The 13,034-nt window shown below is 42.9% G+C and overlaps 1 long non-coding RNA gene across 10 annotated transcripts in view; it reads right to left on the reverse strand.

The window, feature by feature from the left end:
• The window catches only part of LOC102137789 (uncharacterized), a 46,850-nt gene that overhangs the window by 32,569 nt on the left and 1,247 nt on the right, over positions 1-13,034 (reverse strand). For 3 of the 10 annotated variants that reach the window (XR_012416294.1, XR_012416295.1, XR_012416291.1), the window contains exons 1-2: positions 12,827-12,935; positions 10,034-10,176 (exon numbers count right to left, since the gene is read on the reverse strand). This is a non-coding gene — a long non-coding RNA (uncharacterized lncRNA). Of the gene's footprint in view, positions 1-5,917; positions 6,560-6,721; positions 7,479-7,633; positions 8,320-10,033; positions 10,177-12,459; positions 12,517-12,826; positions 12,936-13,034 lie in introns of those variants that run through there. The other 7 variants (XR_012416293.1, XR_012416296.1, XR_012416297.1 and 4 more) reach the window with 6 other exon arrangements.

Raw genomic sequence — 13,034 nt, forward strand, 5'->3', positions numbered from 1 at the left:
GCCTGTCCAAAGCCAGGATTCGCACTCCTTTTCTGTGTCTTCCTAGTGGTGTGATCTTAAGCAAGTAATTTAGTCTCTCTGGGTCAGCCTCCTCACTTCTAAAATGGAATAATACCTGTGTTTATGAGGTCTGTGAAAAATCTACAGAAGAAAACATGCCTTGTGAACTTTATACGGCACAATGAATTTTAAATACAAGTCCAAGTAGTAGGAAGAGTAAGAAGTTTTCTAGGGAACAACAAAAAGACATCTAAGAAAGAAACCTTTGATATATTTAGAATTTTCCCTGTAATGAACTTGTTTTTTTCTATCAACCCAGGTCAATGTAGATATGATTCTCTATATACATACACATATACATATATGTGTGTATATATATACACACAAACACACACACATGCATGTATGTGTGTGTGCATGGGTATGTGTGTCTTCAGCTTCCCTGAGGTCTATATTAAATGCTGAGCATATTTGCAACACGGAGTGATATTTGCCTTCTGTGAACACTCTTACTGCTAAAAGGGTGTAATGATGTTCCTAGTCAGACTGAATTCAGAGACATTTTATTGCATCCTCCTGAAGAAATTTATTCACAGGGACACAGAAGCAGAGAAAAATGTGGGCTATTTGCAGCCAGAATAATTTGGCTCTGGTTCCTAAAAACAATAATAATAATAATAATTAATCATCACCATGAGGATATGGGAACATGTTAGAAAACTTGAATACAGCTGCCTCAGCTTTGTGTTTAGTTTGGTCCTATCTCACATTATGATTTTTCTGGATGGATAGCAAGGGAAAGCTGAGTGCATGCCAATGAGTTAGTAAATGGTGACTAGAGTATCTGAGATTTTTGTTATTTTTAAAAGCAGAAAAAGGGGAAGATCAACAAGACAGGAAGATAGAGAAGATGGAGGGCTGGCTCATCAATTCTCATTTCTGATGAGATGCCTAACTAGAGAACTCAGGAGTGATACGGAAGAGTTGCAAATAACAATGAAGACACCAGAAGCGAGTCTTCTTAAATGAAGGTTGATGATTTATTGACTTAAAAATCTTTTGAATTATCGGAGATAGCAGATTCAACTTTCTGATTTTGTGCATAAGAAAACTAAGGTTTAGGAGAAGTGTTGTGACTAGCTCAAATTCCCCCAAGTGTTAACAACTTGTATATTTATCTTACTATTCTAGAACTAGCTAGATAGCATGCCAGTGACCTAATTTTATAGTAAAATCTAGGAAATATTGGTGAAAAATAAAATAGAATAAACAAAATTCATTGCCCTTAAAGTTACAAAACATGACTCCATATTCCAGTAGTCATTAGCTGCTTTGCTATTAGGAAATTAAACACACCGTTCAGCAAGTGCATGCACAAACTACACCCACACACATGGCCAGCTTACAGTCACAGGCAATGAGAAGAGTTCTACTCTCTGTCTCTCTCTAACATGTTAAATGCCAAGCAAATGCTAAAATTGTTATTCTGAAAAGTTTGGGTTTCTGCAGTCTGCCATTACTAAGATTTTCCTGTGCCCAGATAGTTCATTTAATCTTTGCTGTAAAAAGAAGAAACAGAATCCGTATAGACATAGGAATTCCATTTCTTTGAATTCTGAAATATTTTCAGCCAAGGTAATATAGACAGAGCATATATGTGATTACATAAAACATGGTGTTATTTTTGGTATGTTCCCTGATGTTCACTAGATGATTATCTCAAATCAAAGTGGTTAGTTCAGATAAAAGAAAATATCAAAATTTTTCTTTCAATTTTGTTAAGTATTCGTATAGAAACACATTTGGTGATAATTTGGAAAATTAGGTAAATAAATTTCAAGCCCCCTCAAAATAAAATTACTTTTTAGAACTAGTTCTTTGACATGGAATTTAAAGCTTTGGAAGAATACTCATAACCAACTTTAATTGCCCTATGTGCAGATTTGAAGTAAAAACCTTTGTCTTTCTATGTCGTATTACAATAATCAAAGCTTAGAATTTTATTATCAAAAGACTGTTTGCCAGACAGACAATCAAGATTTATTAGAAAAACTTCCATGGCTCTCTCCTCCAAAAACCCACTGCTCAGTAAACTATTCCACACCTTCACTGCTACTATTAAGCATTTTGGTCACTAGATGTCGCTGCTGCCGTTTGAATGAGATTTTCTTTCGGCTTCCCTCCCTCCCCCCCGCCCCCCGATGTTTTCTAAACATTCTTATGGTTTTTAAAGTTATATTTTAGTGGTGGTGTTGTTGGGAATTTGATGAATGAATTATATTTTCTATATTAATGATCGCAGGTCACTTATTTTTCAGATTAAGAAAAAACTGGAAAGATGAAGTAACTTGCGTAAGGATCCATAGGAAAAGAGTGCTAGAGCCAGAGTCGGGAAAACAGCTCTCACGTCTACACTTCACCAGCTTTTAAGAAGTAAACGTGTTCCAGCTGTGAACAATGATGATACTCATCTTTTTAAATCAAAACCCACTGGGTAATATTACCCTTTAAGTCAGTTTCACTTTGCATTGCCCGTGATGGTGTTCTCCTTGGACACTAGGTACATATGAATCATGAGGGCAGATGACTTTCCCAGGCTAAATTTAGTTGAAAAAGTAAGAAGCCTAATAGATGATCATTATCTAAGTTAAGGTGATTCCGTGCTCCAGAGAATCTCCCCGCAGGAGAAAACTGTCAACAAGCTCACGAGAGTCTCCCCCAAAAAGTTATTAAAACTAAGCAAACATACACAGCACCCACACACAATCCAATACAGAGGGGATCTCCAATCCAGCTTCCCTGTCAATACAAAAGAAAGCCAGTGGAGTTTTCTTCAGAAGCCTGGGGCTAGGAAGGGTGCAGAAGGACTGTGAGGGCAATCCCCAACTGCTTTCACCGACTAAGGTGAGGAGAAAGGAAAGTCATGACTGGGGGAAAAAAAGAAGACAAGTTAACTGAGAGAGGCAACCAGTCTACGCCGAAGCTTCCATCGTCCTGCTTTCCAGAGAAAACCAAAAATTCACCACCCTGCTTGATAGATTGGCAGGCAAGAGAAAGGAGGGAAACTTCACACACTCGCTTAGAGTTCTTGGACCCCTTTTCCAGTCCCCATCTCAAGAAAAGAAGAAGGGGGCAGGGAGGAATGGACGTGCCCTGAAAAGAAAAGGAAAAAGAGCCAACATTGCAGCTAGCCTTGGGAAAATCTCCACAGATGAGCATTTTTGTTGCGTTAAGTGACCGGCATTAGCAGCCTAAACACGTAGGGGAAGGCTAACATCGCCGTTAATATAATGCGGGAGAGGAATGATAGACCTGGGAGTCGAGAGTGGAAGCGCTAGTTTTGCATAAAACAAAACAAAACATTTCTGAGGACTTCAGCTCCTAGGGGTTGGGTGGAGTGAATTTAGGGAGCGCCTCAATCCATAGAGGAAGCATGCACCGGGGCATCAGTTTCAGAGGCTTACTTTAAAAACATATATTTCAGCTGCCTTAAAAAATAATTTCACAGTCTGAAAAACAGCTTCTTAGACCATGGTTCTGAGGTCGTCTCTGGGAGGGAGAAGAATCATCTCCGAGATGTCTTTCAAACTCCAGCATTGGGACTGAGAATTGACAATTAAGGAGGTTCTGGAAGTTAGAATGAAAACGGTCACCTCCACCACCTTCATGAGGTTTCATTTCTCTCACATATAAGGAGGTAGATGAGATACAGTTAGACGCACATAGAGATAATGAGAGAGATAGGGAAAGGGAGAAGGAGAGAGAGGAAAGAGAAAAGGGAGGAAAAAGCAGGGAAGGAGGGAAAGAAGGAAGGAAGGAAGGAAGGAAGGAAGGAAGGAAGGAAGGAAGGAAGGAGGGAGGGAGGGAGGGAGGGAGGGAGGGGACAGGAAGGAAAATTACAAGAAATGAAACCCAATTGAAGTCTTATTATTAATAACTATTTTTTTTTTCAAAACTAAATCAACTCTACCTTCCTCGCCTTTCTAGGAAATCCTCAACTTGAACAATATTCTAAGTGCCCTAAAGCAATAAAAACAAAACTTTGGACGAGTGGGGCGGGGAGACTTTCCTGGAGGGCGGGCGGCGCGGGGGATCGAAGCAGAGTCTGCAGCGCTGGTGTTAAGGAGAATTCGAGCGCTCGAATGCTGTTGTTACATTTCTTCCCAGAGCCCCATGCTCCCTCATTTAACATCTGCCTTCCCCAATAATCACTTCAGAGAATGAGCTCGAGATTGAAGAGTGAGGTTGGCTTTTCTATGTGAGGAGCCGATAGGATCCACCAAGACTAAAATCCAAAAAGGCTCCTGGCGCTTCCGAGTACAACCCCAAATTCTCCCGCACACTGCCCAAGTTTCTTGAAACTCGGAGGCTCAGCTCAGTGTAAAAACATGGGGGTTCTCCTGGGTCAGTCTCCCTGACCACAGGGGGACCCCTGCAAACACGGCCTCCTCTTTAATACCTTTGTAACTCAGTTCTTCAAGCAACCCACCTACCAGAAGAAAAGGATCCACTGGGCTCGATAACTGAGTAGATGATTAAATAAAGCCAGGATCTTAGATCTTCGCATTTGGGGTGGGGAGTGGGGGCGCTGGGGAAAGGTTGGGAATAGCCCCGCGGGTACCCGGGGATCCCAGTTGTTTTTTCTAAGAAAGCCCGGGGGAGGGGGGGGAATGCATTGGAATGTGGCGATGCCTCCATCAGCCGTCACTTTATGAGCCCCCAAGTCAGGCTGCCCTAGACCATTGTGGATGAAAGTGGATTGTCTCTCCAGAACCAAATATTCCCTGACCTGCTTCCCCAACGCGCTCTCACGCTTTCCTGGGAGAGCACAGCGGTGCCGGAGACGCGGCGCTTCTGTCAATTGTGCAGAGCAATTACTAAGAAAATATTGTGACGATGTTGTGGGGCGGAAGGGGACGTGAGGAGGTAAGGGAGGGGGAGTTAGTTTGGAAAGCAATTTGCAAAGGAATATTAACTTTGATTCCCGAGGTCACCGCGGGAAAAGGGGTTCTGGGCTGCAGAGCTCTTCCTCTAGGTGGCGGACTTCGGTACCAAACAACTGCTAGATAAGCGCTGACTTCAAACACAAGATTAAGCTTCTTGCTGGTTAAAAATAATAACAGTAATAATACAGAGGTATGGGGCTGTTTTTTCCCCCTTTTGGATATTTATTTATTGCAGGGAAAAGTCATTGATTTTCCTAAGCAAACTGTGTTTCTCCTTCACTTGGTGGAAAATAAAAACTGTTTGAATAAATAAGTTATTTCTGAACATTTTGTTGTCAAAGTGTTAAATGTTCCCGTCATTTTTATTCAAACACTAACATGATTACAGCCAATTATATATTCACCAGTGTTCTTTATTTTAGAGTAATTGTACTTGTCACTAATAAAACAGAGGCATAATGGATCGCTACTGTTCTAGATTTTCAAGCAATTTTGTGTAATTTGATTGAATTATACATCTTATCTGCTACTTTTTTATTTTTATATTTGGGGATCCTATTTTCTTGAAAATTGCAGCTCTATGCTTGTTTTGTTGTTTCTCCAGTAACGTACACTTCGGTAACACTGATAAATAGAAAGAGTCCCTTTGAAATGTCAAAAATCAGCTGTTTTTTTCCCACACCTCCTCCCCGCACTTCAGCACGGGGAAGACCTGAACTCTGCGCAGCAAGGGAGTCTGAGCGAGTGGGTGAGCGAGTGGGTGCACTTCCTAGAATAGTTCAACGTCAAGATAAATTCCCCATTGGCCCCAAAGGCAGTCACCTCCCTGCCTGGAGTCTTTGGGGGCTTTGTCTCTTTCCTGTAATGATACTGTTGGGTGTCTGGGGCTTCAAACATGCTAAGACAAGTAGACCATGGGTTCAGCTCATGTGCAATATGTATCAAGGGAAAGAATATATACAGCGGAGCTAAAAGATAAACTGCATTTATTACTCCAATTACACAAAACCCAAAGGTCCTACCTACCAACCCACCCCCTACCCCGACAATTAAAACAATTATCTATTTGCCTATGCTCTTTTGGTTCCAAATATACGGAAAGGACTGGGATCAATACCTTCTCCCCTCCCCCCTTTTTAAACCATTTCAATAATTGTTTTTAAAAGATGGGGGAAAAGATGCACACATCTTCCCATTGTTCACATATCGGAATAATCAAGAAATAAATGTGACAGCAAGCAGACAGACGATATGATATGATTTAAGGGACCATCTCCAAAACTGAAGGAGCAGAGAATGTGTAATTCTTTTCCCAGTAAATCCTTCCAGTTCCTAGGACAAGACTCAAACGTCCCGCTAGGAGCTGCAGCTTCGAGATGGAGCCAAAGGCTCTGACAAGTGGCTTGTGTATGACCCAATATTTATCAATAACAACAACGAAATCAAGTGAAACCAAGGCTGGGGATTTTGAAACGCTTCTGAAGCCCTGGCGTGGATATGCACGTGAGCGAAGAAAAAGTCGCTGGAGATGAGTTGGCTCCACTTGTCCGCCCTGGGGAGCAATCCTGGGGCAAAATCCAGTGCTAATTGATTCCAACCAGCCACATTATCAGCTGTAAATGTTCAAGGGGACAAAGAATGAGTATTGTGTACTAAAGATACTCCAAGTATTTTTTTTTTTTCAGGTAAATAGGGACGTGTAATCAGTAGCATGTGTATGCTTATAAATAGGAAAAGAGAATTATTTTTAATTAATTAGGAAAATAATCTTTCACCTGTAATTCCAGACTTCTCTAGCGTCTCCCACTCTCGGACTGTTTTGTGATTGGGACTCCCTCTAGGAAAAGCTGCGGGCCCTGTTTTGTGTTTCGAGCGGGAGAGCAGACACTCAGCTCAAATAGAGGCCGTTCTCTCGTCTTTCGGGGTGTGTATTCTATGGCCAAAAGGTAAGATGGCCAAGGCAGCGATCTGAGCGTGATGTCTGGCCCCGCGGTGGGGCCGAGGAGGCCCAAGTTGGGACCGCTCCGGAGCTGCCCCGGTGCTCCTCGGCTGGGGGAGGGCGCGCGGCAGCCGCCTGCCAGCCGCACAGTCTGCTCTCCAAAGGAGTCGGGCTTTTTCAGCGTTTCCATTTCCTTGTAGCCTCATCTCTCTTATCTAACAAGTTCACGCTCCAGGAGAAAAGAAGAGGGTGAGAAAAAAAAAAGAAAAAGAAAAAGAAAACCTCTTCACCGCGGTGATTCATAGTTCATAGGCTCCGGAGCCAAACTTGCCGACCCAGCTTTTTTCTCGAACGTTACTTTTCTCTCCTGCATGCCTTAGAACAAACCCAGAAGGAAGATACTAAAATTGCTGAACAAGAATCTAGGACTGTTTTAAAAATAAAAATGACCCCCCACAGACACCTTTGATGTTGTTGATTCTGACACAGAGGAGTCGAGTTGTTTTGTTTACACATGATAACGGTAACTTGCTCCTGATGCCGCTCTACGCGTAGCTTAGTCTGTCCTCTCCTCTCCTCCCCGCAGGCGACTCCTTCCAAAGAGCAGGAGAGAAATATGGGTATTACTGTTCTCCCCCACTGGGTTCAATACCCCTTACATGTAACTGAATATTCGAATTAACGTCACCTGCATGCACCCCAGTCTTTTAACGCTGAGATGTGCTTTATAGCAATACAGGGTCGATACCTTTAAGTGTTTTCTGTATCCCCGCGTTTACCGTGGCAGATGACCTCTTAGCTCAAAATTGATTTGGTATATATCCGGCCTAATGTGCCAAAAAACGAGATACCTAGGTTGAAAAGGCAACTTTAAGGGGGGACATCTAGAGAGACGACGCCTAGAATCAAGGCCTCTGGCTCGATTGCGTTCGGCAAGCGTCTGCAACAAAGGAGCGCAGGGCAAGCTCGCGGGTATGCGCAGGGAGCAGCGGCGGGCAGACCTCGGAGCCCCAGCTCCGCGAAGCTCCTCGAAGGGAACCCTCGCAGTTACAGCCTCAAGAGGAAAGGCAGGGGAGGGAGAAGATCTGGACCTTTTGAGAAACGCTGCTCCAACAGATTTTCCATGGCCTGGTGTTGGAGAAAGGGCGCGGGGGAGGAGCGAGGGTTGGGGTAGGAAGACCTACTGGAACCGACACCGGAGATTGAGGGCCAGGTGGGTGTAAGATGCGCACAAAGTAAAAACTTGCCCATTGGTTTGTCCACGCAGGGTTTTTGAAAGAAAGCAGATAGATCTTTTTAGTACATATTACTTTCCCCATGCGAAGGGAGACTTTGGGGTGAAGGGTTCTCTGCGTGCTTTCTGGCTTGCTTACTCCACTCATGAAGTTTTCTCTCCTCTCATTCTTTCAGACCTTCAGTGGGTGCAAGCATTTCCTGTAAGATACTTATTAATCTCATAAACGGACCTGGCAATGTTCAGTGTTTTCAGTGTACATGTAACTATTGAGCGGTGACTAGTTCAAAGGTGATCGGCTAAAAATTGCGAGGGAGTCACACCTTTCCATCTTTTCTCACACAACTGGAATTTGGGGAACCATTTGGAGGTGTGCTTCAAAAGAGAAGTCTTGGTTCACCACCCCACCCCACCCCCCACCCACCACACACACACACACCTTCTCAAAAAGGTCCTGTAACACTTCCGGAAGAAGATTGAGGCTTCTACTAGAAATCACATTGAAGCTCCAACTAATTAACAACAGTGATGGGATAGTTAGGAGCTCCAACTCTTAGCCCAGCATTTTTAGCCCTGTAAGTTTTTCTTTCCGCTTGATATATATTTATAAAGTTATTTTCTTTTTTCCTCTTTTGGTACCCCACTGATGGAAAATCCAAGTTAGTATTGTTTTGTGGAATGGCTTTTGCCAAGTCTCACTTTCTCCCTTATGGGATAGAGCTGGGGGTTAAAACTAAGAACCTGAGCTCTAGCCTCCTTCATTCTAGTTCACCAACACCCCTTCAACTCTTTGTTTTGTTTTGTTGTGCTCTGTTGTGGTTGTTTGTGGAGCTTCCCTTATCTCCTTTGAAAGACTGACTACACCATTTCCTTGGGCAAGTAGAGGAAAAATAGGAATTGGCCTCTCAGGGGCACTTCCGCAGGCTGTGAGGGACCATTTCTCACAACTGAATCAGGTCTAAAAACAGAGCAGGTCTGCCCTCACACTATCAGGGACTCAAGTCCTTCAGCAAATCACTCACCCTCTGGAGGGCAATGGCAAATAACGCGAAACAAGTAAAAGGGTGGTGGGCATTATGTTTAAAATGTTTACAAGACATGTAGAGAGTATTCGACTGAGAAGTTTTTCCAGAGACTAAAGTCCCTTGGCTCTCTGTTGATATTTTATCATGGATCTTTCCACACCTGGCTCTCCCCCTTGGGTAATGTCGGGACAAAGCTTCTCCCATGCACATTTTGCTGAAGATCACGGGACTTTTCTTTTGGCTGCGTATGTACTTGGCTTCAGAAAGCCTGGAACACCTGGCAGCATCACAGAGACTTGCCTGGAGAGTCCCAGAGGTCTCTGTCAAGGCCTTATCCTCATCCTTGTCCTCTTCCTCTTCCTGCTCCTCTTCTTTGCCTTGGACTTTCTCGCTTTTGAAGTGGCTCCCTAGCTTATACAAGCTAAACATTTCCACTCTCATAGACGAGGCTCTCCCATAGATTTTTTTACTCGAGGTTCTCAAGCAAAATTGCCGGTGCCACAATGTTATGATGGAAGGATGCTGAAATGACAGGCCTAGTAGACGCTTGTCTTAATCATCGGCTTCTTAATTTAGTTTTAGTGGTGTGTGTGTGTGTCTGTGTGTGTGTGTGTACACACACGCACGAATGTGCGCGCCCCCGGGGACGTTGAGGGTGCGCGTGCGCGCGCTGAGAGCAGCCGCTGACAACCTGCAGCTCCCTAATGAGTGACGAGGCAGGGCTGCTGCAGAAAAGTAACACTTCCCTGGTGTGAAGACCTCTTACTGAGAAGTTTAGTTCACTACTGTTCTTGCAAACCTAATCGTATAACCTGTAACCAAAACCCACAGAACAAGGATACAACACGCTAAAGAGTAACTTCTAATCACTAAATGTTAGCACCATTACCTGCTGTTAGGAAGATATTATAGACGAGTTGGCTCCAGCCGGGGCAGACCTCACCTGCCACAGGATCTCTGGAAATACCTGGATGCCTCCATATGGGATCTCCTCACTCCCAAACGTCACAAGGTCAGAAATTCTCTGTGCATCTGCAGGAAGAGAACTTTAGCTAGAGCTTGGCGCTGGGTGCCACTCCAAGGACACCCTGTCCAGGGAATGGAGAGCAGAGTGGATTTTAGGTAAATGGGGCCCACCTTCATTTAACCAGCAGCTAGCAAGAAGAAGAGGAGAATCACTGAACAAAAATGGGAGAGAGGCCCTAAAGAAGACTTAAATAACATTGCCAAATGGAAAAATGAAATGTTCTGCTCCCTACTTAGATGAAGTATGCTGTGGAGCCTTGGTTATTAATTAAAACTCCAGAAGGAATAATCTAATTCATTTCCTAAGCAATTCTTCCATTGGAACTGCTCACTCTTTAAAGGGCCTGACCCCTTTGGGGGAGCTGGGGACTGCAGACAGAGCAAGAGAGAAGTTTACTGTGATATATACCAGAAAATTACATTTACTTTGACTTCTGCTTTTACTCATTAATAGTACACATTTGTAGATGTCTGTGTAAGAGATCAAGGTTACATCCGTCATGAGAAAAAAATTAGAATGATAGAGAATTTGTTTCAGGTCTGAGACAACTGGATTCCCTCTGTCTTCTGAAGGTAATCACGGTGACTGAGTGGGGCTGAAGACTGGGCTTCAAGTGCTTAGGGAAGAGGCCCGAGGTGGACAGAGGCAGGCCTTCAAATCCAATTTGCACCCAAATTGGCCGGTAAGATATACAAAGCCCCATCCAGAGACTTTCAACTTGCACAATACTCTGTCCAGGGCCCCCCTCCCCCTCCATTTCAGCTAGTAGCAGTTCTTTTAAAAAGCTATTGCTGAGACAAACACGGGGCGCTGAGTAAACAGTGCATGTTTTGTTGAACAAGCTATATATATATATATATATATATATATACATATCACCGTCTCGACATAAAGTGCAATTGAAATTATTAAAAGGAATTAAAACTCACTTCTTGCCAGATTACAAATAACTTTTGTCATTAGGAAGAATAGATTTTTAAATATTACATTAAACTATATACTATTTGTCTATAATATCCTATTTTGAGAGACTTGCATTCATGCAATCCTTAAACCATATAACAGTCTTAATTTGAATGAAAAACATTTTCCCAGTCAATATGAGCTCCTAGCATATAAAATCAGATTATTAAAGTGCTCATTAGCGAACCCCAGTTTTTGCTATTTGAAAGTAAACAGAAGAAAAACTTATTTCCACCTGCTAAAATTTTATACAAGATTACAAAACAATGCACGCTCAGCTTTGACCTAAGAAACACCTTAAAACATTAAAAATTCATCAGTCAGAGCTGGTGTATTGAAGGAAAGCTCCTCCAGTTTGCTGCTGAGCTTGGATTTGAATAAAATGTCCAATGTTAACAAACAATACCCACGTTTGGCACTTTGTGTATTAAATTGATCAAACAGATTTTAGGAGGCACAATGCACAATTTGTACAGACCTGATTGAGTTAATATAATATCAGCAAATTTTACATCGAAATGATTCTGTTTCTTTTCTTTGTGTTTAAAACCAGCACAGATTACAAATTTTAATGATCTGAAAATGTTTGGTATACAAAATCATGCTTATTTCAGTATTAGCAAAAACACAAGAAATTTTTCAACACAAACACCCAGCTGTGTCTATTTTAAAAGCAGTTCAATGACAGCTTGCACTTATGAGCATGCAATCAGCTAATTTCGTTTTTTTTTTCTTCTGTGTTAATCAACACTTTCCTTCCTGCATATCAGAGTACAAATAGTATAGTTACTCCACATCAGTAAATGTTTACGTAACCTGTCCTTTCCCAAGAATCCGGTTACACCGAATCATTTCACGCTAGACCGACTACGAAAACGTACCGGGCCGTCCACCTCAGAGGGAGCCCTGTGTGCCATTATAAGTGGTGGTGAGAAGGGGGGCTGTAGGGGGAGAAATTGGGAGGAGTAGGTGGAGGAATGGAGAGACAGAGGAATGGAGGGTGGGGGGAAGAGGTGGGGGGAGCTAAGGGAGAAGGAGGGAGGAGGGAGGAAGGAGAGTTGAGGAAAAGTAGGAAGAACGGGCCTGAGGAGGGGAGAAGAGTGGGAGGAGGAAAAGTGAGTAGGAAGGGGAAGGCCCACAGATCTCTCCAGCCGGTAGGCAAAGCCCATTAGCTCACCCGGCCCTGCGAGAAATCCACAGCTTGGAAATCAATGTTTGGGGCCATGTCACTATCAACACCGATTGCTGGAACCCTTGAATTTTTCCACATGTAAATAGTTTGTTTTCAAATGAGAAGATATGTAGACATAGGAAAAGATACATACATACAGTGGAAGGACATTTGAGGTTAGTCCAATATTCAAAGCTCCTTTGTGGCATTCCTGAAAGATGCATATTTAAAATTCACTAGCTATTTGTAATTATCTATTATTCTCTCTAGTTTCCTCCCCCCACCCCCCGCCCCAACCTTTTCTCTCTCTCTCTCTTTCTTAAGACTGGGGGTGGGGAAGATGGAATAACCCTCTATTATCCTGAGTATTCATCAGTCGCATTCTTTATGTTACAATTTAACTTTAGCATCAAGCATAAGCGCCAATTTTCCTTCCTTCGTTTTCTTAAATACAAATCTGCCAGATATCTTAATGAGAGTTTATCAAAATGAAGAAATGCTTACATTTTATAATTATTTACCTTCTAGAGGAAGGAAAAGGTGCTTTTCATTTATGCTTCTCCTCCACCTCCCTCTGGGGCTACATCCTCCGTAAAATGTGGTATGTTTCGTGCCCATGTGGGATGAAACAGCCTTTGATCAATGTGCTCCCCACTAAATTCCAATCCCTGGGAAATGCTGGGCCTTAGCCCTGCCCCTGGCCACGGGATCCTTTTAAAGCCCCCGATT

This window comes from Macaca fascicularis, chromosome 7 (assembly GCF_037993035.2).
Source record: "Macaca fascicularis isolate 582-1 chromosome 7, T2T-MFA8v1.1".
In the NCBI taxonomy this organism is placed as follows: domain Eukaryota; kingdom Metazoa; phylum Chordata; class Mammalia; order Primates; family Cercopithecidae; genus Macaca; species Macaca fascicularis.